The 27,880-nt window shown below is 40.1% G+C and overlaps 1 pseudogene; it reads left to right on the forward strand.

Moving 5' to 3' along the window:
- LOC146626673 (IgGFc-binding protein-like) lies at positions 1 to 27,661 on the forward strand (annotated as a pseudogene).
- The last annotated feature ends 219 nt before the right edge of the window (positions 27,662 to 27,880 follow it).

Below are 27,880 nucleotides of genomic sequence, written 5' to 3' on the forward strand. Positions count from 1 at the left end.
ATGTCTGGACATTTAACACAAGGCATAAGGGACATTTCCTTTTATTCTTTTTAAGGTGAATTAGTGCAGCTGGGTGCTTCATTCTGGAGTGACAGGACCTGTGCACAGAAGTGCACATGTACCTCAACAGGCCTGCAGTGCCGCAATGAGCCGTGCTCCTTTTCACAGATCTGCAAGCCAGCTTCCTTCCAGTTCTCCTGTCAGACAGTGCCAAGAGGAACCTGCACCATAAGCGGTGATCCCCATTACTACACCTTTGATAACACAGTGTTTCACTTTCAAGGCACTTGCACGTATGTTCTCTCTGAGCAATGTAATAGTGGACGGCCCTACTACAGAGTAGAAGGCAAAAATGAGCACAGAGGCAGTACTCGAGTCTCTTGGACACGACTGGTGAAAGTGCATGTCTACAATGACACAATTGAGCTTGTCAAAGGACGTCGTGGTCAGGCTAAGGTTGGTCATTTTGATTCTGGATAAATTCTACACTTTATGACCAGATATACTTTTCTCACTTGATATATTTGCTGGTTTTTTTACAGGTTAACGGGAACTTTGCATTCACTCCATTCTCCCTTAGCAATGGCACCGTGCAGGTTTATGAGTCAGGTTTTTCTGTGTTTGTCAGCACTGACTTTGGTTTAGTGGTGTCTTATGACACAAATCATCATGTCCAGATCAGCTTGCCCTACACTTACCAGAATGGTACATGCGGTCTTTGTGGAAACTTCAATGGCATTCGTAGAGATGACTTTCAAACTCGTGACGGTGAGGTTGTGAGCTCTGATGTGGTTTTTGCTAACAGCTGGCAAGCATCTGGGGATGATGAGCCTGGCTGTGGGCCACAGTGCGGAGGTCTGGACTGTGCTGTTTGCACTGTAGAAGAGACAGCATTGTACAGCAACACTGACCACTGTGGTATCCTCAGCAGTAGTTCTGGACCTTTCACGGCTTGCCATCAGCAACTTCCTCCACAGTCCTTTGTGGACAGTTGTGTGTATGATCTGTGTGTAGGAGGAGGGTACCGACCTATTCTCTGTCAAGCCCTAAGTGTGTATGCAAGTCAGTGTCAACAAAGTGGTATTCGGCTACCAAGTTGGAGGACACCTGGCTTTTGTGGTATGTTAATCACTTTTTTTTTTTTTGCATTATTTCAAAATATTATTGTATTAAAATTCCACCGATGTAAATATCGATGTTGTTCTCTTATGCCTAGAAATCCCATGTCCAGCCAACAGCCACTTTGAGTCTGAAGGCACAGGATGTCCACCTACCTGTGTTAATCCCAACTCTACCCATAACTGCCCTCTACCTCCCCAGGAAAGCTGCATCTGTGATTCAGGCTACATCCTCAGTGGTGGGGTCTGCGTCCCTCATGCTGAGTGTGGCTGCAGCTTTGAGGGCCGTTACTACCGCTCTGGACAAACTGTAATACTAGACGGAGACTGTGGGAGACGTTGTAGCTGCAGTTATGGCTCCATGACTTGCCACTCTCATGGTTGTGGCCCACTTGAATCATGCAGGGTGGAGGATGGAGAAAGAGGATGCAGACCAAATAGCTATGAAACATGCTGGATCAGAGGCCCAGGGTCATATCAGACATTTGATGGACTGACATACCAATATCCTGGGGCGTGTCGATTGACACTTGCCAAAGTTATGGGACTGTCCAGTCACCCACACTTCATGGTGACAGCAGAAAAAGTGCCAAGAGGCCAGCATGGTTTTGCACGAATTCTGCATTTTGAAGCAGAGGGGATACACGTATCTATTGAGATGGCAAGGAACAGTAAAGTGAAGGTAAGTGAATGGAACACTTACTTAAAATTATGTTCTTCCTTTAATATTTATTTATGTGTACACGGACACAATACTGTTTAAGTCTTGTTAACTGCAAAAAACTGGATGATCCTGCAGGTTAACGGTCAGCTGATCAGGCTACCTTTCAGCACTACATCCAACCGAATCCAGATCTTCCACAGCAGCATTTACAGTGTCATCATTCGCACCTCCTTTGGTGTAACTGTGCAGACAGTCTGGCCTCACTTTGTCCGTGTCACTGCTCCTGGTGTCTACGATGGTTCACTGGGTGGACTCTGTGGTAATTACAATGGTCATCCACATGATGACTTCAATACACCCAACGGTGTTCTGGTCAACAGTTCTCAGGACTTTGGAGACAGTTGGCGAGATGGCTCTCTGGCTGCTCACTGCGTGGAAAGCATGAACCAAAATTCTACAACTAATTACAATTCTACTGAGTACTGTGGCATTCTCAGCTCACCAGATGGGCCATTTGTACCCTGTTGGTCTGTGGTTGACCCAAGCCAGCAGGTGGATGTATGTGTGGAGATCATGGGGGGCTCTAACAATCCAGCATCAACCCTGTGTGGCGTCCTACGAGATTATGCACTAATGTGTCAACAGAAGGGTGTTGCCTTAGGACAATGGAGAAATGCAACTGGCTGTGGTAAGCATTCAACTGTTTTTGAATTACCGTAATTGTCGGGCTATAAGCCGCTACTTTTTGCACAAGCTTTGAACCCTGCGGCTTTTAGTCAGGTGCGGCTTTTCTATGGATTGTCCATGATTTTTGTGATATCGTAAGACGATTTGTTTTGTTTGTTCCGCTGTTGTACGGCACTACGTTGCCTGGCGGAAGGATCGGGGTTCAAGAGTGGTATGTTGGTCACATGTCCATCCGCCAGGCAACATAGTGCCGTACAAGTAGCGCGAAAAACAAACTTCAAAGTAGCGCTACGCGTTCAGCGGGAGTCGTGGATGATGAGCGGCGATAAACTTGCGAAAAGCAAGTTGTGCTCAACTCTACCGGTGGATTCTGACAGCGTGGAAAAGTGTGCAAACATCCACGATCACCAACGGATTTCGAAGGGCTGGACTGCTGCATGATGAAGAGGAGGACACCGCCACGGCCCTTCAGAGGGTGTTCGACTCCGACACTGACAATGACAATGAGGATTATCTTTGGTTTTGAAAGTGACAACGAAGGAAAGAAGCTGAGAGTGGATGACGAAGCCATCCTGAGCCTGTTCGTTTCCAACACTGGAGAAGAGGACTTTGGTGGTTTTAGTGCGCAGGAAGATGGTGGTGAATGACTGACTTTTCTTCTTGTTAAAGCCGTGTCACTGCACCTGAGCCTAAAAGGTAGTCCGAATCTATTTTTCTGGTGTGCTGTAGGTTACTGTTATGTACTACATTTGTTACTCATTTATGAAGCACAGCACATGTGCAAATATGTACCCATAACTTGTTTTTCAAAATATTAATAAAAGGGGTGTGTCTCCAAACAGCCATCTCTTTCCTGACAATTCGCTTTGTGCATATTCTCTTACATATGATAAGTCAATATTGAAACACCTGCGGCTTTTAGTCAGGTGCGGCTAATGTATGTACAAAACAGGATTTTCCCCTGATTTTAGCTTGTGCGGCTAATATTCAGGTGCGCTTTGTAGTCCGGGAAATACGGTAATTCTAGCCATGATCTCCAAATGTTTAAAAATGCTTTTTTATGTTAACCTGTTTGTTTTTCTCCAGCACTAACCTGCCCATCAAACAGCCATTATGAACTCTGTGGAACCTCTTGTCCTTCTGCTTGCCCCAGCCTCTCTTTCCCCTTCACCTGTGATACTGTGTGCCAGGAGGGCTGTCAGTGTAACAGTGGTTTTATCCTCAATGGTGACCAGTGCGTTCCACCAACATCTTGTGGATGCTATCATCAAGGACGCTATCACCAAGGTGGTGAGCAGTTCTGGGATGGTGAAGAATGTCAGAGCTTGTGTACCTGTAACGGCACTACAGGGAACGTCCACTGTACTCCCAACTCCTGTGGGCCCCAGGAGTCCTGCCGTGTGGTGGAGGGCGAGTTTGGCTGCCATCCCAACCCTCATGGCACCTGCTCTGCTACTGGAGACCCTCACTACATCACCTTTGATCGTAAGGCCTATGACTTCCAAGGAACCTGCCGCTATGTTCTGGTGACCCTCTGTAATGCCACTGATGAGCTCAATCAGTTTTCCGTGGAAGCTAAGAATGAGGCATTGAATGGGCTTCCACTTTCAATAGTAGCTGAAGTTTTTGTGAATGTCTGGGGCTACGACGTGCATATGTCAAGGGACAGAAGAGGTTTGGTACAAGTAAGTAGTTAGTGATAGTTCTCATTCGATGATTGTTATGAACAATTTCAGGTGTATGAAGTAAATGGCAGCTACATATATTTTAGGGATATTTTTACTGCTGTGAATGAAAAAAATAACAGTTAAAAAGTAGAAAAACTACCCACTGATTTTCTTTGCATATCTCTTCTAGGTGAATGGAGTAACTAGAAATTTACCTATTATCTTGAATGAAGGTAATGTGTCTATCTATGCAACAGGATCTCGTATACTTGTCAGCACTAATTTTGGCTTGAGTGTTACCTATAATGGATATAGTGCAGTGTTTATCTCCGTACCACCAAATTACAGGTACAATTCCCACCCATCAAAGCTGCAGTAATTATTGTTTGACATGCTTTAAAAAACAGGATAATCCCAGCTATATAAATAATTTATTTACTAATAATTTATCCTTATGAAACTAACACAAGGACTATTGCTAACTGTTGTCATCAACAGAGAAAAAATATGTGGACTTTGTGGAAATTTCAATGGAAATCCAAATGATGACTTTCACACACCATCTGGAACGATAGTCACATCTCCAGATGAGTTTGGGAGAGCCTGGAAGGTGCCAGGCAACTACACGTGCAATGATGGCTGTGGCTCCTCCTGTCCACAGTGTGCCAATGAACAGTCTGCTAGAGATCAGTGTGAGGTGATACAGGCAGCTGATGGGCCCTTCAGTTTCTGCCACGAGGAGGTGGACCCGGCGCCATATTTCAACGACTGCGTGTTTGATGTATGTTTGTCAGGAAATCAAGGCCACGATCTCTTGTGCAGTGCCATTGAATCATATGTCAGTGCCTGTCAGTCTGCTAATGTTCGAATCTATCCTTGGAGAGAGAACACCACCTGCAGTGAGTCAACATGTCATTATATTTTATTTATATCTAAATGTACAAGAAATTTGCTAACCACTTCAGAAATAAAAAGTCCAACAATTTTACAATACTCACTGTATCCACACTGTATTACATTAAAAGTGGTATGTCTGACTAGTGCCATTTGTCACGTTTCTCACTTATTAAGCACTGGACTGTCCAGCCAACAGCCATTATGAGCTGTGCGGTACTGACTGTGGCCACACCTGTTCCAGTCACATTGATGAAACCTGTGAGCAGTTCTGCTCTGAGGGATGTTTCTGTGATGAAGGCTTCATCAAGAGTGGGACCAGGTGTGTCCCAGTGGAAAGCTGTGGCTGCCAGTATGACGGATTCTACTATGATGTAAGACATATTAAAGTCAATAGTAAATACTCTTTGAAGTAATTCCCTTCAAATCAGCAGAATCAGCAGACTTGCCCTTCTTACATGTAGAAAGCTTCGTGAAGTGTTTTGGACTGTGACAAAGCTTAAAATTCAGAAATATATATTAAACAAACAACAGAGTCTATTATAGCTCAGTAATAATGTGGTAATATTGAGGTAACAAGGTAGAAACAGGAAGATAAAAACAAGATATATAGCAAATAATTGCCACTTCATTTCCAGAGTAATAACCAAGTGATCTAGTGAGTACTATTACATTTAAATCTATGTAATAACAGACCATAAATTATAAGTGATGATATGGATACAAATGTATGTACATGAGCTTAAAAAAAACCAATTAGTAATAGTATAGTCACATTTACTAACAATTAAACACATTTTTATATATACTAACCTCATAATAATAGGGTAACAAGATACTAATATGATTTTAAGTTTTAATGTTTTGGGATACCATTACCATATTGCCATAATGCTGGAATGAATCCTGCCTCATTCACCAACATTCTTTTTTGTTTGACAACAGTATCACCGTAAATATTATGTTTAAATCTGATATCTTACCTGGAATCAATGTTGGTTTCTGTTCAATAACCAAGAAACAAGGCTACAAAATGCAAATTGACGTTACCTGGATACATGTGGTAGTTTAGGTCTAATAACCAGGAATCAGGGCTGCAACATGGAAAAAATGTTAGTTCCATGTTAATAACCGAATAAAATCCAGACCAAATGAAAAATTTCAGGAAGCATGATGAATACCTGGAAATGTGGTAGTTTCTATGAAATTGCAAATAATAGGGGTTGCAAAATGCAAAACTACAGTTTATAGTTTCATATAACTGAAATCTTAGGATCACAAAAAAGGTCTTCATTTGCTATCATATATTCAGCATAGCTATTATGACTGTTTTATATTACACCACTAAAAAGAAAATAATTAATATGTAACTATACAAGCAGAATGATGCTCTAACTCTTTAAACTGCAGAATTTTGGGGGGGAAAAAATCTGTCCCTAAATAAATGAATGCATTAAAACAATCAGTTGAAGATTATACAGCTACATCAGAACAGAACAATTTCTTGAAATTGTGGCATTTAGCATCTGTCCTTTCTGTGGGAGAAAGATCAACAGATATGAGTAGTTGCTCTGTCACAATATTTAGTACATTAATAGTTGCAGTTTGCAGTGATCTAGCAATTACTGCACTAAATCACCTACAATTAATGAAAACAAAATCCTTCAAAATGGTATTTTAAGAACTGTATTTGTTGTATCAATTTGGCTATGATTTGGTGTGGTGTGGTTCACAGGCTGGCGAGTCCTTCTGGACAGATGGTTGCTCCCAGAGATGTGAATGTCACGCTCCAAATGACCTGCGATGTTCTGCCTCGTCTTGCACTCCTGAACAGCAGTGCTCCATCAGAGACGGCCAGCTGGGCTGTTACAATGCTACCACCTGCACAGTATCTTTCAAAGGTATCGTGTACATTTTCCCTGCTATGCAGATGATCTCCAGCTCTGTCAATGAAACCATGAGACTAAACTGTAGGAATGTCTTAAAGACATAAAGACATGGATGATCTTTAATTTTCTGCTTCAAATTCAGATAAAGATAAGATTATTGTACTCAGCTATAAAACTCTTACAAACATGATGTCTAACCAGATGCACACTCGGATTGGGATTACCGTGGCCTCCAGTAACACTAAGAGAAATGTTTGCATTGTTTTTGACCAGGTTGTGTCCTTCAGTGCTAATATTAAACAAATAATTAGAATGGCTTTCTTGCATTTTAATTAGAAAAATCCTATTTCAGAGTGACGCCAAAAAATTAGTTCATGCATTCATTACTTAACCCTTTAAAGCCGGTCGGAGCGGGCACGCTCTGTGTTGCATAACTATCTTTAAATCCTGGTAGCATTGCAACCACATAAGCTAGCACAATAATTTTTTTTGCATATGAAACCGGAGGAGTTGTACTTACATCTTATGCCACCAGCTTGTCCTAAGTCACAGTTTCCTTCCACATATAGCTTTGCAAAAACTGCATAAAAAGCACTTGCAGCAACAAAAACATAATATTCCAGAAACACGCTTTGCTGATTCGATCAGCTGTTTGTAACACTTCCTACATCCATCAGCGTGAACTATCGCATGTCCGCCATGTCCTGCCCAAAACCGGAAGTGATGTCATTTTCCGGAAATGTAGTTTTTTACCATCAGGGCCTCATGAGCCTACACTGGTGTTTTTAAAAGTTATGTTTGACTCTATGACTTTCTGTGTCGTTTCTGGGATGCTTAGGACTCATATTGCACTGCTGGAAATAGTTTATTTTGATGCATATGCTGTTTTTTTGCAAATTTGCACTATAATATTTATTTTCGTTTTTCCTGCAGTATATAAAAATTGGTGTATTTCAAAAATAAAACTATAAAGACACTCAAAATAAATTTCCTGTGGTGGGAAACTATTTTGTGCAACTTTTTTGTATTTAAAGTTTTGAGGGATAAGCCTCTTAAATTTCTCTAACTAGAAATATATGTTAAAAAAACAAAAACGATTTATTTTTTGTAGTTTATTGCACTTTTTTGCAATTTATGTAATTACTATGCACTTAATGCAGACATATTATTAAAATTTGGGCTATAATGGTTGTATTGATGTATATCAAATTGAAATGCTCCCAAAAATGGCACTACAGCATGTAAAAATATAAAGTAAGCTCTGGCGGACTTGGTTCTATGGTAGGTCTTAAAGGGTTAAAGTCTGGCCTACTGTGATTCGTTATTATCCAACACGTTCTCACTCTCAAAGTGTAACATTTTATGCTAGGTGACAAATTGTCAACATATTATGTTTTTGGACACCCAACACGTTCCTAAATGACGAGATCGGAAAAATGAGGGAATATGAGAACCGTTTGGTCTCAATCTACAAATGTTTGCTCTTTTTCTCAACATCGCTTGGGAAAACACTATTTCATGCCATTAAAGTACTGGTTAAGATTAGGAATAACGTTATGGTTAGGGTTAGGAATAAGGTTAGGTTTAGGGCTGGAATACAGGGCTGGAACGTCTATTACCGCAGGACCGTCATTCCACTTGATTTCATCCATAACCCGGCGCGTACCATAAGAACGCGGAAGGTCACCTTTCGCGTTCCTCAGGAACGCCATGGGACGTGACAAAACGTCGGGATGTTACGCCTCGGGAGTGAGAACGGTCTGTATTATCAGATTTTCCCAAAAACTCACTGAAAAGCATTGAGTTGATCCAAAATGCTGCAGTACGGACAGGGACTAAAAAGAAAGAACATATTTCTCCTATCCTAGCTTCCCTTCTTTTGCTCCCTGTTAAAGCCAGATTCAAATGTAAAATTATTTTCCTCATATAGGTCTTGAACAATCAGGCCTCATCTTATCTTAATGAAATCATAGTGCCGTATCCTCCCAACAGAGCACATCTCAGACTGCTGTTAGGCATTGTTGGATTGTTGCAGTGGTCTCTCTGTTATTTGAGGGTCTTTAGTTTACAATATAAAGTGCCTTGAGGCAATTCCTGCTGTTATTTGACAGTACATGAAAAAAATGTAAGGTTTGAAAGTTTTTTCCTAAAGCTTTATGAATGTAAATGTCTGGACATTTAACACAAGGCATAAGGGACATTTCCTTTTATTCTTTTTAAGGTGAATTAGTGCAGCTGGGTGCTTCATTCTGGAGTGACAGGACCTGTGCACAGAAGTGCACATGTACCTCAACAGGCTTGCAGTGCCGCAATGAGCCATGCTCCTTTTCACAGATCTGCAAGCCAGCTTCCTTCCAGTTCTCCTGTCAGACAGTGCCAAGAGGAACCTGCACCATAAGCGGTGATCCCCATTACTACACCTTTGATAACACAGTGTTTCACTTTCAAGGCACTTGCACGTATGTTCTCTCTGAGCAATGTAATAGTGGACGGCCCTACTACAGAGTAGAAGGCAAAAATGAGCACAGAGGCAGTACTCGAGTCTCTTGGACACGACTGGTGAAAGTGCATGTCTACAATGACACAATTGAGCTTGTCAAAGGACGTCGTGGTCAGGCTAAGGTTGGTCATTTTGATTCTGGATAAATTCTACACTTTATGACCAGATATACTTTTCTCACTTGATATATTTGCTGGTTTTTTTACAGGTTAACGGGAACTTTGCATCCACTCCATTCTCCCTTAGCAATGGCACCGTGCAGGTTTATGAGTCAGGTTTTTCTGTGCTTGTCAGCACTGACTTTGGTTTAGCGGTGTCTTATGACACAAATCATCATGTTCAGATCAGCTTGCCCTACACTTACCAGAATGGTACATGCGGTCTTTGTGGAAACTTCAATGGCATTCGTAGAGATGACTTTCAAACTCGTGACGGTGAGGTTGTGAGCTCTGATGTGGTTTTTGCTAACAGCTGGCAAGCATCTGGGGATGATGAGCCTGGCTGTGGGCCACAGTGCGGAGGTCTGGACTGTGCTGTTTGCACTGTAGAAGAGACAGCATTGTACAGCAACACTGACCACTGTGGTATCCTCAGCAGTAGTTCTGGACCTTTCACGGCTTGCCATCAGCAACTTCCTCCACAGTCCTTTGTGGACAGTTGTGTGTATGATCTGTGTGTAGGAGGAGGGTACCGACCTATTCTCTGTCAAGCCCTAAGTGTGTATGCAAGTCAGTGTCAACAAAGTGGTATTCGGCTACCAAGTTGGAGGACACCTGGCTTTTGTGGTATGTTAATCACTTTTTTTTTTTTTTGCATTATTTCAAAATATTATTGTATTAAAATTCCACCGATGTAAATATCGATGTTGTTCTCTTATGCCTAGAAATCCCATGTCCAGCCAACAGCCACTTTGAGTCTGAAGGCACAGGATGTCCACCTACCTGTGTTAATCCCAACTCTACCCATAACTGCCCTCTACCTCCCCAGGAAAGCTGCATCTGTGATTCAGGCTACATCCTCAGTGGTGGGGTCTGCGTCCCTCATGCTGAGTGTGGCTGCAGCTTTGAGGGCCGTTACTACCGATCTGGAAAAACTGCAATACTAGACGGAGACTGTGGGAGACGTTGTAGCTGCAGTTATGGCTCCATGACTTGCCACTCTCATGGTTGTGGCCCACTTGAATCATGCAGGGTGGAGGATGGAGAAAGAGGATGCAGACCAAATAGCTATGAAACATGCTGGATCAGAGGCCCAGGGTCATATCAGACATTTGATGGACTGACATACCAATATCCTGGGGCGTGTCGATTGACACTTGCCAAAGTTATGGGACTGTCCAGTCACCCACACTTCATGGTGACAGCAGAAAAAGTGCCAAGAGGCCAGCATGGTTTTGCACGAATTCTGCATTTTGAAGCAGAGGGGATACACGTATCTATTGAGATGGCAAGGAACAGTAAAGTGAAGGTAAGTGAATGGAACACTTGCTTAAAATTATGTTCTTCCTTATATATTTATTTATGTGTACACGGACACAATACTGTTTAAGTCTTGTTAACTGCAAAAAACTGGATGATCCTGCAGGTTAACGGTCAGCTGATCAGGCTACCTTTCAGCACTACATCCAACCGAATCCAGATCTTCCACAGCAGCATTTACAGTGTCATCATTCGCACCTCCTTTGGTGTAACTGTGCAGACAGTCTGGCCTCACTTTGTCCGTGTCACTGCTCCTGGTGTCTACAATGGTTCACTGGGTGGACTCTGTGGTAATTACAATGGTCATCCACATGATGACTTCAATACACCCAACGGTGTCCTGATCAACAGTTCTCAGGACTTTGGAGACAGTTGGCGAGATGGCTCTCTGGCTGCTCACTGCGTGGAAAGCATGAACCAAAATTCTACAACTAATTACAATTCTACTGAGTACTGTGGCATTCTCAGCTCACCAGATGGGCCATTTGTACCCTGTTGGTCTGTGGTTGACCCGAGCCAGCAGGTGGATGTATGTGTGGAGATCATGGGGGGCTCTAACAATCCAGCATCAACTCTGTGTGGTGTCCTACGAGATTATGCACTAATGTGTCAACAGAAGGGTGTTGCCTTAGGACAATGGAGAAATGCAACTGGCTGTGGTAAGCATTCAACTGTTTTTGAATTAATTCTAGCCATGATCTCCAAATGTTTAAAAATGCTTTTTTATGTTAACCTGTTTGTTTTTCTCCAGCACTAACCTGCCCATCAAACAGCCATTATGAACTCTGTGGAACCTCTTGTCCTTCTGCTTGCCCCAGCCTTTCTTTCCCCTTCACCTGTGATACTGTGTGCCAGGAGGGCTGTCAGTGTAACAATGGTTTTATCCTCAATGGTGACCAGTGCGTTCCACCAACATCTTGTGGATGCTATCATCAAGGACGCTATCACCAAGGTGGTGAGCAGTTCTGGGATGGTGAAGAATGTCAGAGCTTGTGTACCTGTAACGGCACTACAGGGAACGTCCACTGTACTCCCAACTCCTGTGGGCCCCAGGAGTCCTGCCGTGTGGTGGAGGGCGAGTTTGGCTGCCATCCCAACCTTCATGGCACCTGCTCTGCCTCTGGAGACCCTCACTACATCACCTTTGATCGCAAGGCCTATGACTTCCAAGGAACCTGCCGCTATGTTCTGGTGACCCTCTGTAATGCCACTGATGAGCTCAATCAGTTTTCCGTGGAAACTAAGAATGAGGCATTGAATGGGCTTCCACTTTCAATAGTAGCTGAAGTTTTTGTGAATGTCTGGGGCTACGACGTGCATATGTCAAGGGACAGAAGAGGTTTGGTACAAGTAAGTAGTTAGTGATAGTTCTCATTCGATGATTGTTATGAACAATTTCAGGTGTATGAAGTAAATGGCAGCTACATATATTTTAGGGATATTTTTACTGCTGTGAATGAAAAAAATAACAATTAAAAAGTAGAAAAACTACCCACTGATTTTCTTTGCATATCTCTTCTAGGTGAATGGAGTAACTAGAAATTTACCTATTATCTTGAATGAAGGTAATGTGTCTATCTATGCAACAGGATCTCGTATACTTGTCAGCACTAATTTTGGCTTGAGTGTTACCTATAATGGATATAGTGCAGTGTTTATCTCCGTACCACCAAATTACAGGTACAATTCCCACCCATCAAAGCTGAAGTAATTTTTGTTTGACATGCTTTAAAAAACAGGATAATCCCAGCTATATAAATAATTTATTTACTAATAATTTATCCTTATGAAACTAACACAAGGACTATTGCTAACTGTTGTCATCAACAGAGAAAAAATATGTGGACTTTGTGGAAATTTCAATGGAAATCCAAATGATGACTTTCACACACCATCTGGAACGATAGTCACATCTCCAGATGAGTTTGGGAGAGCCTGGAAGGTTCCAGGCAACTACACGTGCAATGATGGCTGTGGCTCCTCCTGTCCACAGTGTGCCAATGAACAGCCTGCTAGAGATCAGTGTGAGGTGATACAGGCAGCTGATGGGCCCTTCAGTTTCTGCCACGAGGAGGTGGACCCGGCGCCATATTTCAACGACTGCGTGTTTGATGTATGTTTGTCAGGAAATCAAGGCCACGATCTCTTGTGCAGTGCCATTGAATCATATGTCAGTGCCTGTCAGTCTGCTAATGTTCGAATCTATCCCTGGAGAGAGAACACCACCTGCAGTGAGTCAACATGTCATTATATTTTATTTATATCTAAATGTACAAGAAATTTGCTAACCACTTCAGAAATAAAATGTCCAACAATTTTACAATACTCACTGTATCCACACTGTATTACATTAAAAGTGGTATGTCTGACTAGTGCCATTTGTCACGTTTCTCACTTATTAAGCACTGGACTGTCCAGCCAACAGCCATTATGAGCTGTGCGGTACTGACTGTGGCCACACCTGTGCCAGTAGCATTGATGAAACCTGTGAGCAGTTCTGCTCTGAGGGATGTTTCTGTGATGAAGGCTTCATCAAGAGTGGGACCAGGTGTGTCCCAGTGGAAAGCTGTGGCTGCCAGTATGACGGATTCTACTATGATGTAAGACATATTAAAGTCAATAGTAAATATTCTTTGAAGTAATTCCCTTCAAATCAGCAGAATCAGCAGACTTGCCCTTCTTACATTTAGAAAGCTTCGTGAAGTGTTTTGGACTGTGACAAAGCTTAAAATTCAGAAATATATATTAAACAAACAACAGAGTCTATTACAGCTCAGTAATAATGTGGTAATATTGAGGTAACAAGGTGGAAACAGGAAGATAAAAACTAGATATATAGCAAATAATTGCCACTTCATTTCCAGAGTAATAACCAAGTGATCTAGTGAGTACTATTACATTTAAATCTATGTAATAACAGACCATAAATTATAAGTGATAATATGGATACAAATGTATGTACATGAGCTTAAAAAAACAATTAGTAATAGTATAGTCACAATCACTAGCAATAAAACACATTTTTATATATACTAACCTCATAATAATAGGGTAACAAGATACTAATATGATTTTAAGTTTTAATGTTTTGGGATACCATTACCATATTGCCATAATGCTGGAATGAATCCTGCCTCATCCACCAACATTCTTTTTTGTTTGACAACAGTATCACCGTAAATATTATGTTTAAATCTGATATCTTACCTGGAATCAATGTTGGTTTCTGTTCAATAACCAAGAAACAAGGCTACAAAATGCAAATTGACGTTACCTGGAAACATGTGGTAGTTTAGGTCTAATAACCAGGAATCAGGGCTGCAACATGGAAAAAATGTTAGTTCCATGTTAATAACCAAATAAAATCCAAACCAAATGAAAAATTTCAGGAAGCATGATGAATACCTGGAAACGTGGTAGTTTCTATGAAATAGCAAATAATAGGGGTTGCAAAATGCAAAACTACAGTTTATAGTTTCATATAACTGAAATCTTAGGATCACAAAAAAAGGTCTTCATTTGCTATCATATATTCAGCATAGCTATTATGACTGTTTTATATTACACCACTAAAAAGAAAATAATTAATATGTAGCTATACAGGCAGAATGATGCTCTAACTCTTTAAACTGCAGAATTTGGGGGGGAAAAAATCTGTCGCTAAATAAATGAATGCATTAAACAATCAGTTGAAGATTATACAGCTACATCAGAACAATTAAATACTTTTTTTCATGCAGCTCTGTTCCACATATTTCTTGAAATTGTGGCATTTAGCATCTGTCCTTTCTGTGGGAGAAAGATCAACAGATACGACTAGTTGCTCTGTCACAATATTTAGTACATTAATAGTTGCAGTTTGCAGTGATCTAGCAATTACTGCACTAAATCACCTACAATTAATTAATTTGCTATCATATATTCAGCATAGCTATTATGACTGTTTTATATTACACCACTAAAAAGAAAATAATTAATATGTAGCTATACAGGCAGAATGATGCTCTAACTCTTTAAACTGCATTTTAAATAAATAAATAAAAATCTGTCCCTAAATAAATGAATGCATTAAACAATCAGTTGAAGATTATACAGCTACATCAGAACAATTTAATACTTTTTTTCATGCAGCTCTGTTCCACATATTTCTTGAAATTGTGGCATTTAGCATCTGTCCTCTCTGTGGGAGAAAGATCAAAAGTTGTCAAACTAGTTGTCAAAATATTTATTATATTATTAGTTGCAGTTTGCAGTAATCTAGCAATTATTGCACTAAATCACCTACAATTAATGAAAACAAAACCCTTCAAAATGGTATTTTAAGAACTATATTTGTTGTATCAATTTGGCTATGATTTGGTGTGGTGTGGTTCACAGGCTGGCGAGTCCTTCTGGACAGACGGTTGCTCCCAGAGATGTGAATGTCACGCTCCAAATGACCTACGATGTTCTGCCTCGTCTTGCACTCCTGAACAGCAGTGCTCCATCAGAGACGGCCAGCTGGGCTGTTATGATGCCATGTCCACCTGCACTGTGTGGGGGGATCCACACTACATCACCTTTGATGGAGCTTTGGCTCATTTCCAGGGAACTTGCTCCTACATCATCGCTGAGAGCACAAACCATGGCACTAACGAAACACAGTTTCAGGTGATAGCCACCAACAATCACCGTGGTAACAACCGTGTGTCATTTGTGTCTGCAGTGGACATATATCTCTCAAATCATCCAGAAAGTGTGTACATCAGGATCGGACCCAATAAAAGAGTAACGGTAAACTATCTATCACTTTTAAGATGAACAGCATTCTACTTTGTCTAATCTGCACAAAAGTAACAACACACACTTATTGCATCTCTTGTCCTCTCAGGTAAATGGAAATGATGCTTCTCTTCCCACCACAGTGGGAATCTTAGCTCAGGTGGTAAGGCAGGGAAGCTACATAGTGGTTGATGCCTCTGACTTGCTAGTCCAGTTTGATGGTCAGAGCACTTTACTGGTCAGACTGGGCCAAAACCGTCATGACAGAGTCACAGGGATGTGTGGAAACTCTAACTATGATCCTTCAGATGACAAAGTCTTACCCAATGGCACACTGGCACAAAATGATAATTATTTTGGACACAGCTGGAAGTCACCCACCAGCCAACCAGGGTGAGTTGCAATGGAAATCACTATTGATGCTTCAACAAGGCAGTAGCTGATGGCAGTATGATTTGTCTTTTCCAGATGTGGCTCCACTGATGAAGATGATGATGGACTGAATGACTGTACCTTTAGAGAAGAATATTCCCAACTCTGCAGTGTCATCACCAACACCACCGGCCCATTCAGCACCTGCCACCTGCACTCTGACCCCCAGCCATTTTTCTCTTCCTGTGTCTATGACCTCTGCCTCTACACTCCAGCCAATGGCATGCTGTGTTCCGCTGTCTCCGCCTATGAGAAAACCTGCTCTGTTCTAGGGCCAGACATCCCTGACTGGCGCTCTGCTTTGCATTGTGGTATGTTTGTACTGCTCAAATAAGACATTTAATACAAATTTAAATCATTGCCATTCATCACTGATGATCCTTTCTCTGTGTCTGCAGATGAGTCAGACCCCTGTGAAAAGCTGGACTGCACAGAGCACGAGTGGTGTGGTGAGAAGGACGGTGTCTATGGCTGCTTCTGTAATGAGCACCACCATCGGCCAAACAATGAGAGCTACGGTGCGGGCTAACTAAAACCTTCAGCAGTATCTGTAGTGTATTTATTGCATTAGTCAGCCTTTATATTAAGCAGTCAAGTCAACAAATGTCTTTCAAATCAGTATTGATGACTCAGCTTTAAAAAATATCATGCTATAACGAGTCAGATTGTGTTTCTCTCTCCTTCTTAGACTCGTCCATCACTTGTGTCAGTAGTTCTGGCACCATATCTCTGTCCCGCTGTCAGCTGTTTGAGGCCGGCTTCCACTCTGATGCCCTCCATCTTCGAGATGAATCCTGCAACGGGACTCTTGAGGATGGTCGACTGGTTTTCCACTTCAACAATGATGACCAGCTTTGTGGGACAATGCTGAGGGTACAATTAGTACATTGAATGAATCTTCTGGGCAGCATTTTTAATTTTTGAAAATATGCTTAAAATCTTTTGTCTTCTTACTCTTAAGAGCAACGGGACCCACTTCAGTTATGAGAACACCATCAGCGGGGATGTGGACCCTCATGATGGCCTCGAAAGTCATGAGAAGAGCATCCACCTGCACTTCTCCTGTGACTATGCTCTGACCCAGGCACTGTCTATGGATGTTGGCATCAAACCTGTAGCAAGGTGATAACCACAACACCATCTGGCTTACATTTTTTGTTTTTTACTTTTTGGTTATATGACATTGTGGTTGCTGCTCTTCCAAAGGTACATAGCTCGCTGAGCTTTATAGAAATTTCAGTTTTTGATTGTCTTCATGACTATATGACCATGTGAATCACCATCATTTTACCCTGTTTTTGTTTAATACAAACATTGTTCTAATGTATGGAACGCCAGGTCTGCCATAATGAATTAATTAAATACACTATTAAATAATTTATTAATGTGGCAATAATTAATTGGAATTGATATTATTTAATTAAATAAATATTTTTGACACATTTAATCAATTAATTATTGCCACATTTAAATAATTATTTAATGATGTATTTAATTCATTCATTTTGGCACAGTTGACTCCTTTAGGTCTCACAATGAATTTATTTTATCTGTCAACCGCATCCACCAATCTCAAGGGGCGGGGTTAATGCTGATAGAGTCCAAATCATTGCTTCGGCCTGGTGGCCATTATTTTTAGCACACCAACAACCGGCATGTGGAAACTAACAGAACTGAACTTTGAAAAATCCTGTTTGTGTGTCACCAAATACCGTTTTAATATTTTTTAGCCGAGAATGTATTGGTTTAATCTTCAATATCTGGTCGGTTTGTCAAGATATAGCCTCTTTACAAAAGTGTTTTGTTGATTTCTGAGATGTCTGCCCAGCCCAGTCTCACGGCAAAGCGTGGGCTAGACCCACTCGCCTCGCAAGCAATCGAGCTGTTATTACCGCCGAAAAAGCGCAGGTCTCGGTACACAGCTGCCATAAACCCCCGCACTACACTGACTTCGGGTTTTTTACTTCCTGATGTTCTTATGTGTCTTACTTGTTTCAGTTGCCAATTCTGAATTATAACTAACATTAAAAATCATGTTTGAGGAGGAGAGAGAACAAATAAATCCGATTAACATCTGATCTTTGTGCTTTTTGTGCAATAATCAGCGTCACCTGTGTAAAACACATAAACTTTATTAAAAGAAATAATGTTGGTGTTTCCGTCATGTAGTAACTGCTATACTGTACAAAGGTTGTTCGACACTATGAAACACATACAGACTTCATGATGTTTGGCTAATATTTTTATTGTGAATATTAATGATGAGGGTAAACGGCCCTGTACTCCACGGAGCGAGGTCAGCATATCCACGATATCTTCAGCTCTCTGAGTTAACCCAGAGTTTCCCAGCTGACTAATCTAACGGTCATCTATGAATAATTCACAGGTCATATCAATATGATTTAACAGAAAATCTTCCTTATTACTGCCAATTCCAGAGACGTGAAAAATCTACAGCATAAAGAACACAAAAATATAGCAGTCTAACGCAACACTGTTGTAATAGAGATGAACCGTCAGTTTGTCTCTGTGTTATCTGCATTTTCATCAGCATAAGAGACTCAGCAGCAGATTAGAATAACATGAATACATTTAATAAATCACCAAATTAATACACGCAGGAAACGATCAAACCTGTTTCGACAATTCACTGTTAAAAATCCCAAACACACCAGATAAAGAAAAGCAAATGGTTCGGTCTAACACATGTGCCAGTGAACCATTAAACTTCAGTAAAACTATGCAGTTATGAAACGTAACTTTAAAGTCAGCCAAACCGATTTGCTCAGTTGTAAATAAAACAGCGAAATAAACGTGACCGACAGACAGAACCTGAGTGAATCAAGTCCAGTGTTTAACCACTGAGAGCCAAAACTCAGGTGAGGTTTCAAAGCTGTGTGCCAATGATTGGACATCAGCTGCTGATAAAGTGGGTTCGCCTATAAAGTGCTCTGTAGTGAAACAAGCTCCAGCAGCTGTGCGCTCAGAAAAAAAATACTAGATTTACTTATTTTGTGCAGAAAAATGCGCTGACATTGCATTATATAGAGCACCAACTGCCCAGTTAAACTGTAACTATCACCAGGTAACGTGGGCGTGTTTCTTAAATTAGCAGCAGGTGTTAAACATCTGACAGGTGAGGAGGAGGATGCATGCAGGTAAACTGAAGGCCTGTTGATCGCTGGTGTCATGAGAAAAATGTCAGCTCGTTCTTCATGTTACAGAAGCAAAGAGATAGAAGAGAGAATCTGCAAATGCAACATGTGGAACACGGAGAGTGGAATATGTAAACAAACCAGTTAACCCCCCTTGCCCCCAAAAAACAAACAAACAAACATAAAAAACAGTTAAGATGGAGCTTGCTGCACTCTTTCAGCTGACTGTTAGTAGAGCTAGTGACATCTCTGAAAACATGTTCTATGTTGACATCCTGACCAGACATGTGAAGATTACGCCACAACATTCGCAGCTAAAACACTATTAAAAGTGTAGTTGGTGACAGAAAAACGGGGTATTTTAAAGCTTTACACCACTACCATTGCTGCCTGTGATTTGAAATGCATTCTGGGATACCTGGCTGCCCCAAGTCCACACAAGCAATCGATTATCTAGGATCGACCTGTCTTGACTTACTTTGCACCGCAACCAATCAAATGTTAGCGAAGCTGCAGTGGCAGCGTTAACCCCGCCCCCTTAGTTTGATGGGTGATTTCAAGGTGAGACATGGGGACAATAGTGCCAAAGTGAATTAAATATATACATCATTAAATAATGAATTCAATTAATTAATTAAATGTGCTGTGAATATTTAATAAATTAATTATTTCCAATTGTAATTAATTGTTGCCACATTTAATTATTATTAATTATTAATTGTATATATTTTGCTACAAAATGCACACACACCTGACCACTTTATGAATTCCAAATCCTGAAAACATCTTGTTTTATCATGTTTACCTGTAGCATTGTGAACAAGAGACATCCATCTGGTCTGGGCCATTATCATTTGAGGATGATACCCTACCGGGACCCTGGCTTCCACTTCCCTTTGACCAGAAACAGAAATTTAGAAATGGAAATAGATGAGAGGTTATACATTGAGGTTCAGACACAGGGAATCGATGAGCGGCAGATCTCCACTATCCTGGACTCTTGCTGGGCAACGCCTGTTAATGATCCCAGCTACCCTGTGCGCTGGGATCTGATCACCACACAGTAAAGACATTGCCTTAACTTTTCTTTTCTTTTTTTGTCTTTTGTGATGGGTGAACTTTAATTATCTTCTTATCATAACTAAGTTGTTTGCACATTAACACTGCAACTTTCACATTATGCTGTTACCTAGGTGTCCTAATCCAGCAGATGGCACAGTAGAGCTGCTTCAGAACGGCGTCTCCACCGTAGCCCGTTTCTCATTCAGGATGTTCACCTTTACCAACTTTTCATCTATCTACCTGCACTGCCAGGTCCATCTGTGTCTTTTGAGACACAATTACTGCACAGCTGTACGTACTACTTATAACGATTTGTATTAACACTGGGAAAAAATCTTTCATACCACTTATTGGATTCCTTCATCTGCTGAAATCACTCTGCTTTCCACAGCACTGCTACCCAGGTCACCATGCAAGAGTGGTGAGGGCTATTTCCTACCATGACAGTGAAGGCATCTCATTGGGACCGCTAGTATTGAACACAGGTAACATTTGTACAACATTGGCAGTCTTGTAGATGATACAGCTGTATAATCAGTGGATTGTGATAATTGGATTCATGAGCCAAGTTTGAATTCACTGTAGATTTTGGTTGTTTTCTAACAGAAAGAAGAATGAAAGCAAGCAGCTCTCCAGGCCTCTTGACATCTCTGGTGACCCTGATAATCTGTTTGCTGACTGCAAATATTCTGATCTAGAGAAATCAAGTTGATGCACAAATTACAGCAAACTCAGCAATCATATAATAACTTAGTATAGATTTGATTAATAAAAGCACAGAAAATAGAATCAGAAGACTTTTTTATATGCACAGAGGAATAGTGATGGTTTGAAAAGTGGATGTTACTGAATATTTGACATCTATTAAAATACTTCTTATTTGCTCTGAGCACTCCTACATGTAATTTCTGCAGTTTTTCTTTGCAACACTGGAGGGCAGCATCTGATCAAAAACATATTTGTATGCTTCTGTTTCCAGTTCATGAGTTTTACCTTCAGGTCATTCAGGATTGTTTTAACATCGTTACATCATGATTTATTTTGTGGTATTCATCCATTCATTAGCAAATATAAAAATAATGAAAAATAAATGTATGTTTGAAATATTAATGCCTTGTAAACTGTGTCAAAATACAGTCTGAGTTGATTGATGGTCTTGCTTTCTTTTTCTGTTTCTTTTTTTTTTTTAAATAAAAATGTTACTACATTGCTTTTGAGTCATGTGGGATTATAATATTACCTATGCCATGTTAGACCCCTAATTAAAGATTGTGAATTATTATGTAGTTTTAGTTTGCATTATTCTCCTGAATTAGAAGAAGGTGATAACTATTACATTTGTTAAACTGATTTGCATTACATTAGACTGCTGATTTATTGTGAATGAATCATATTGTTTTATGATGCATTATACTGCTGAGTTATAAGAAATACTGTTCGCAGAAAGTCATCGCCTTATTTGTCTGCTTAGAAGAGAACAGAGCATACCGGAGAGGTTTTCTGCCCCATCTCAGCAGGAGCAGATAAACAGGGAGCCAAGGTCGTAGCTTAGGCGCCGTGTGAGAGAAAGAATGTGAATGTTTAGGCTTTTATGATTAGGTGGGGGCCACTAGAGGCTATAAGAGTTTGATCAATGCTCCACTATTTTGAGATCTGATGCTGTCTGCGTACGGTGTCCATCTCCCACGCGTGTACATTAAAATCATCGTTTGACTCAACCCAGCCAGACCAGTGTTGTTATTTTGGTTTTCCAATATTTGAATCCGTGACAGTCACTTTTTCAATTTACAAAGAGGGCTCTTCATGTAACTGTAACAAAGGAGGAAAACTCCATTTTAGAATCACAATACATAAATGAACTGAATCATTTCTATAACAGATTTGATTCCACGCCCCCTCCCGCCATGACAGTAGGCCAAGCAAAGCACACGGAAGCGTCAGCTATGCTTTGTACGTGCTGTGTTGTCGGTTGCAACAGTAGATCACACGACAGGGAAGGCAAGAAGCTGGAAAATGGACTCTCTTTTCATCGTTTCCCCTCCTGGAGGCAACGGGAGTAGAGGAGTCCTTCTGCAGAGGAGTCCAACCCCTGTTAACAGCTGGACAGTACAGAGTATGATCGGCGTAGTACTCCTGAGGATGGACGACTGGTTTTCCACTTTGAAAATGACAACCATCTTTGTGGGACAGCACTCAGACAAAAATATTATGGATATTCACTCTTATTGAACATATTCAACTTGTACTATTTTGCGTTTCAGCTGTGAATACCCCCTGAATCTGGCCCTGTCTATGGCTGTGGGCATCAACCCCATAGAAAGGTAACAAAACATCTCTTGTGTATTATATACAATATTTTGTCAAGTTGGCTTTTTTAGTACCAGTGTTGGGGTTGTTACAAAAAAACTAAAAAACAAAGTAAAAATAAAAGTAATTATCTTTTGAAATTTCATAAATAACTTCAGCATTTTCCTCCTCTGCTACACAAACACAAATCCTCAAACTGGAGCAAAGAAACAAAGAAACAAAACATTGTTTTAATTGTTTGTTTCTATCCGTCTGTCTCGAAGATACAGCCACAATCAAAAGCTTAAGACTACTTGAAAAATGGCACAAAAAAAATCATACTTTGCATGGTTGGATCTTAACAAGGTTCCAAGTTGAGCTTCAACATGCAACAAGAAGAAATGGGAATGAGACAACACATTTGTTAAGACTTGTTAAAATCCAAACATGCCAAATATGATTTTTTTTTTTTTTTTTTTTTTTTTTTTGCCATTTTCAAGTGGTCTTCAGCTTTTGGTTGAACTGTAATTGCAAAACCTCTGCAACACAAGCAGTGGCATAATTGTAACTGTACAGTAACACTTTACATTAGGGCATTACTAAAAATTGCAATTATTATTACAGTGACACGTCACTTTGAAGCTCTTTACACTTACACATACACTACTTCAAACATACATTATTTTAGCTCTTTCTAGTTTGAATGCATATTTTTGTTTACAATGTCAATGTCTCATGGAGTACTATACGAGTAACTCAAAGTGGGTAAAATGTGTGGAACACTGTATGGTTGCTAGACTACATAGCAGAAGGGGAGAGACCACCAGCAAGGAGTTTTTAGGGAGGGTGTGGCTCAAGTGGTTGCATGGGTTTTCCAACAGTTGGAAGGCTATTGAATCCCAGATTCCTCCACTCCACATCCCAAAGTATCCTTGGGCAAGATACTAAATCCCAAGTTACTCCTCATGCATCCACTGTTGTCTGAGCCTGTGAATGTTTGAAAGCACATAGGCATCGATAAAATGTGCTGTATGGATGAATTAATGTGTGGGTGATTGGGTGAATGAAACAGAAACAGATTTGAGTGCCTAACTGAGTAAAAGATGCAACTACCGGTCCATTTACTATTTGTTAAAAAAGCTGCAGTTTTCTGAGAGGGGTGGGGGTTGTCAGACATCAGTGCTACATATTATGATGTTCATGCATGTTAAATACAATACAATACAATACAACTTTATTTGTATAGCACATTTAAAAGACCAGTGGTACACCAAAGTGCTTTACAATAAAAACAGGAAAATTAAGACAATAAATAAAAGACTATTAACAAAGTACCACATATGTCATCAGGTTAAGGGCACTAATTATACAACAATAAAAGGGAATATAAGAACAAAGTTACTAAGAACAGATATAGCTAAAAGATAAAGTACATAAATAAGAAATTGTAAATATCTGCAGCTATCACAGCATTCACAGCTAAATGCTGCTGTTCTCATCCTCACTAAAAGTACAACGTGCCATGCTCCGTCTGAGATAACGCACTACATTGTAAGCTCGTAGTTTACACCTGTAGAAAAGGAAGTGAACTGGATTCAGTGTTAAAATGTTACATTTTTATTATTGAGAAGCTCTTGAGGTGAAACTTATTTACAATCATTTGGTAGTATTGTTATTATTATTGTTGTTTTTTGTAGCATCATTAGGAAGAAGATTACAACTGCCATGGACAGTAGCACATTTGAATGATCCCCTTCCATGACCCTGGCTTCTGTTTCCCCTTCAGCTGTGGCACAAACATAGAAATGGAAATAGATCAGAGGTTATATGTCGAGGTGCGAACAGGAAGAGTGGATCAGCATCTGATCTCCACTGTTCTGGACTCCTGCTGGGCCACGCCAGTCAACATGCCAAATTACCTTGTCCGCCCATCTTATTACTGCAGAGTAAGAGAATTTTTGCAACTTCACCTTGTCTTAGCATTCTTTATTAAAAACTTGAAAGAGTCAGACCCAGACAGACCTCTCCTCGGTTTTCCACCAATTCTTCCTCATAATGAATTTTGCTACTTTGCTTTATAATCTGGGATATTTAAATGTCTTTCAGGGGTCCCAATGAAGCTGATGGAACAGTAGAGCTGATTCAGAACGGCATCTCCACTGAAGGCCCGATTCTCCTTCAGGATGTTCACTTTTACCAACTATTCATCCATTTACCTTCACTGACGGACCCACCTGGGTCTTTTGAGACACAACAATTGCACAGCATTATTGTTTTTCATTCTTATGTTATAAATTAGAAACAGTTAAATCAGCAGAAGCTTCTAAACATAACAGTTAAGAAATGCAACATTGGTGACATGATAAACTATATCTTCTGTTTAAGAAGAAACTCTACATATCAGTGATAACTGCTAGAGTCACAGTTGAGTATGATACACAGTGTGCAATAACTTATCACAATGAAATGTCAGCCACCCCTGCACCAATTCATTTACAGGAAAACTGGAACCTTTATGACATAATGACTTTATCTGAGAACAAGACAAGGAAGATAGCGCTTGCATTTTGATAAAATGCCCAGCTTTTACAGGTCCAGGGTGTTTTCCTTCTCTTCCTGAACAATAACAAGAAGTTATTGTATCATAAACCCTGAAAATAATACGCCCATAAAACTAAGAAGAAATCTAAAAAAAATAAAATAACATAAAACTATAAAATATAAGTAATAAAACAATACAACATTTGTGACATGACAAAAATGTAGCTTCTGTTTGAAAGGATGCACAACAACTGTCATGTTATATAATTGTCACATTTCATACTGATACACAGTGTGCAATAATATTAAATGTAGTTGTCACGATTGCTACTTTATGAGATTATCACTGTAGTCCTGAGTGGATTCACAAAGGACTTATTGTTATTTAACTAACAATAAACTCAGATGACTGTTTGGTAGTAGTATTAGTTAATGATATTGCTCATTAGATCATTGTTATGAATAATTTAATTTCAGATTTATCAAGTAAATGGCAGCTACATATATTTTAGGGATATTTTTTACTGCTGTGAAAGAAAAAAATAACAATTAAGCGCAAAAACTAACCTCTGATTTTCTTTTCTTTCTTTTTTTCTTTTCTCTTCGTGAATGGAGTAACTAGAAATTTACCTATGGTCTTGAATGAAGGCAATGTGTCTATCTATTCAACAGGACCTCGAATACTTGTCAGCACTATTTTCAGCTACAGTGTCACTTATAATGGATACAGTGCAGTGTTTATTTGTGTACCACCAAATGACAGGTACACTTCCCACCCATCAAAGCTACACTCATTTTTATTTGACATGCTTTAAAAACCAGGATAATCAAATCTACGTAACCCATTTATTTACTATTTATCCTTATGAAACTAACACAACGATCGTTGTTAACTGTTGTCATCAACACTGAGAAAAAATATGTGGACTTTGTGGAAATTCCAATGGAAATTCAAATGATGACTTTCACACACCATCTGGAACGATAGTCACATCTCCAGATGAGTTTGGGAGAGCCTGGAAGGTACCAGGTGCAATGATGGCTGTGGCTCCTCCTGTCCACAGTGTGCCAATGAACAGCCTGCTAGAGATCAGTGTGAAGTGATCCAGGCAGCTGATGGGCCCTTCAGTTTCTGCTAAGGAGATAGGCCCGGCACCATATTTCAATGGCTGCGTGTTTGATTTTTGCTTGTCAGTTTGGTTCTTTAATATATTAGGGTACCATTACCATATTGACACAATACTGGAATTAATCCCGCCTCATCCCCCAGCATTCTTTGTTGTTTGAACAGTGTAAATATTATGTCTAAATCTGATATCTTACCTGGAATTTTTTTTTTTTATTATTATTATTGAGCAAGTGCAAGATGCTGTAGCTCTGATCAGACATCTGTCAGGGTTCCTGGGTCGTTGACCCAGTGTTTTCCGTTTTGTCATGTTCAGTTTATTTTCACATCTATGTTTTCTGTGCCAGCATACCGCCTGCGTATTGTGTTCCAGTTATTTCCATGTATCATTAGTCAGACTAAGTTCAGCTGCGTAATCACCGGTTTCTAATCATTCATCACCCAGCGTGTATTTAAGTCCTCAGTTCCATCCGATCGTTGTCGTGTCATTGATGTTATGTTGTTGTTTCCGCCTGCGTTCAGTCAGCCAGCCATTCAGTCTTTCAGTCAGTCCTTCAGTCAGTCGTCCAGCCAGCCAGCCATTTCCTACCTCTGTTCTGTTCATCCACTCCTTATAATAAACCTTCACCAGTCTTCACCTACCTGCGAGTCCTGCGTTTGGGTTCCTTCTTCCTCGCCTCCACACAACGCCTGACAACATCACTAACACCAACGTGTCATCCATCTGTCTGCACTGCCACCTGTAAGTATTTGCATTCACACTGTGGAAAAAGTAATTAGTTACCAATTGCTGATTAGTTCTCAGCAAAGTAGTCCCATTACTTTACTGATTACTTATTTTTTAAAGTCATTAGTTACTTACTTATTACTTAGTTACACAATAAAGCAATAGATCTTTCAGCCCATTTCAATATTTTCTGCATAATCAATCATATTAAATTAAATCAAATGAAAAAGTCTCACAAACAAATTCACAGTTTAGTAACACACTGTGCTTATGGGAAAGTATCAGTAATCCAATTACTATTTTGCAATAGTAATCCCTTACATTACTTTACTGGATTCCTTCATCTGCTGAAATCAGTTTCCACAGCATTGCTACCCAGGTTACCAAGCAAGAGTTGTGAGGGCTATTTCCTACCATGACAGTGAAGGCATTCACATTAGGACTGCTAGTATTGAACACAGGTAACATGTTTACAACACTGGCAGTCTTGTAGATAATACAGCTGCGTAATCAGGGGATTGTGATAATTGGATTCATGAACCAAATTTGAATTCACTGTCGATCTTGGTTGTTTTCTTACAGAAAGAAGAATGAAAGCAAGCAGCTCTCCAGGACTCTTGACATCTCTGGTGACCCTGATAGTCTGCTTGCTGACTGCAAATATTCTGATCTAGAGAAATCAAGTTAATGCACACACAACAAACTCAGCAGTCATATAATAACTTAGTATAAATTTGATAAGTAAAAGAACCAAAAATAGAATCAGAAGACTTTTTTTAAATACACAGAGAAATAGTGATGGTTTGAAAAGTGGAAGTTACTGAATATCTGACATCTGTGAAAATGCTTCTTATTTGCTCTGAGCACTCGTTTGTAATAGCTGCCATTTGTCT

The sequence above is a fragment of the Diplotaxodon limnothrissa genome, linkage group LG8, assembly GCF_057381915.1.
Source record: "Diplotaxodon limnothrissa isolate DT_005_m linkage group LG8, D_limnothrissa_male_GT1.1, whole genome shotgun sequence".
Classification (NCBI taxonomy): Eukaryota; Metazoa; Chordata; class Actinopteri; order Cichliformes; family Cichlidae; genus Diplotaxodon; species Diplotaxodon limnothrissa.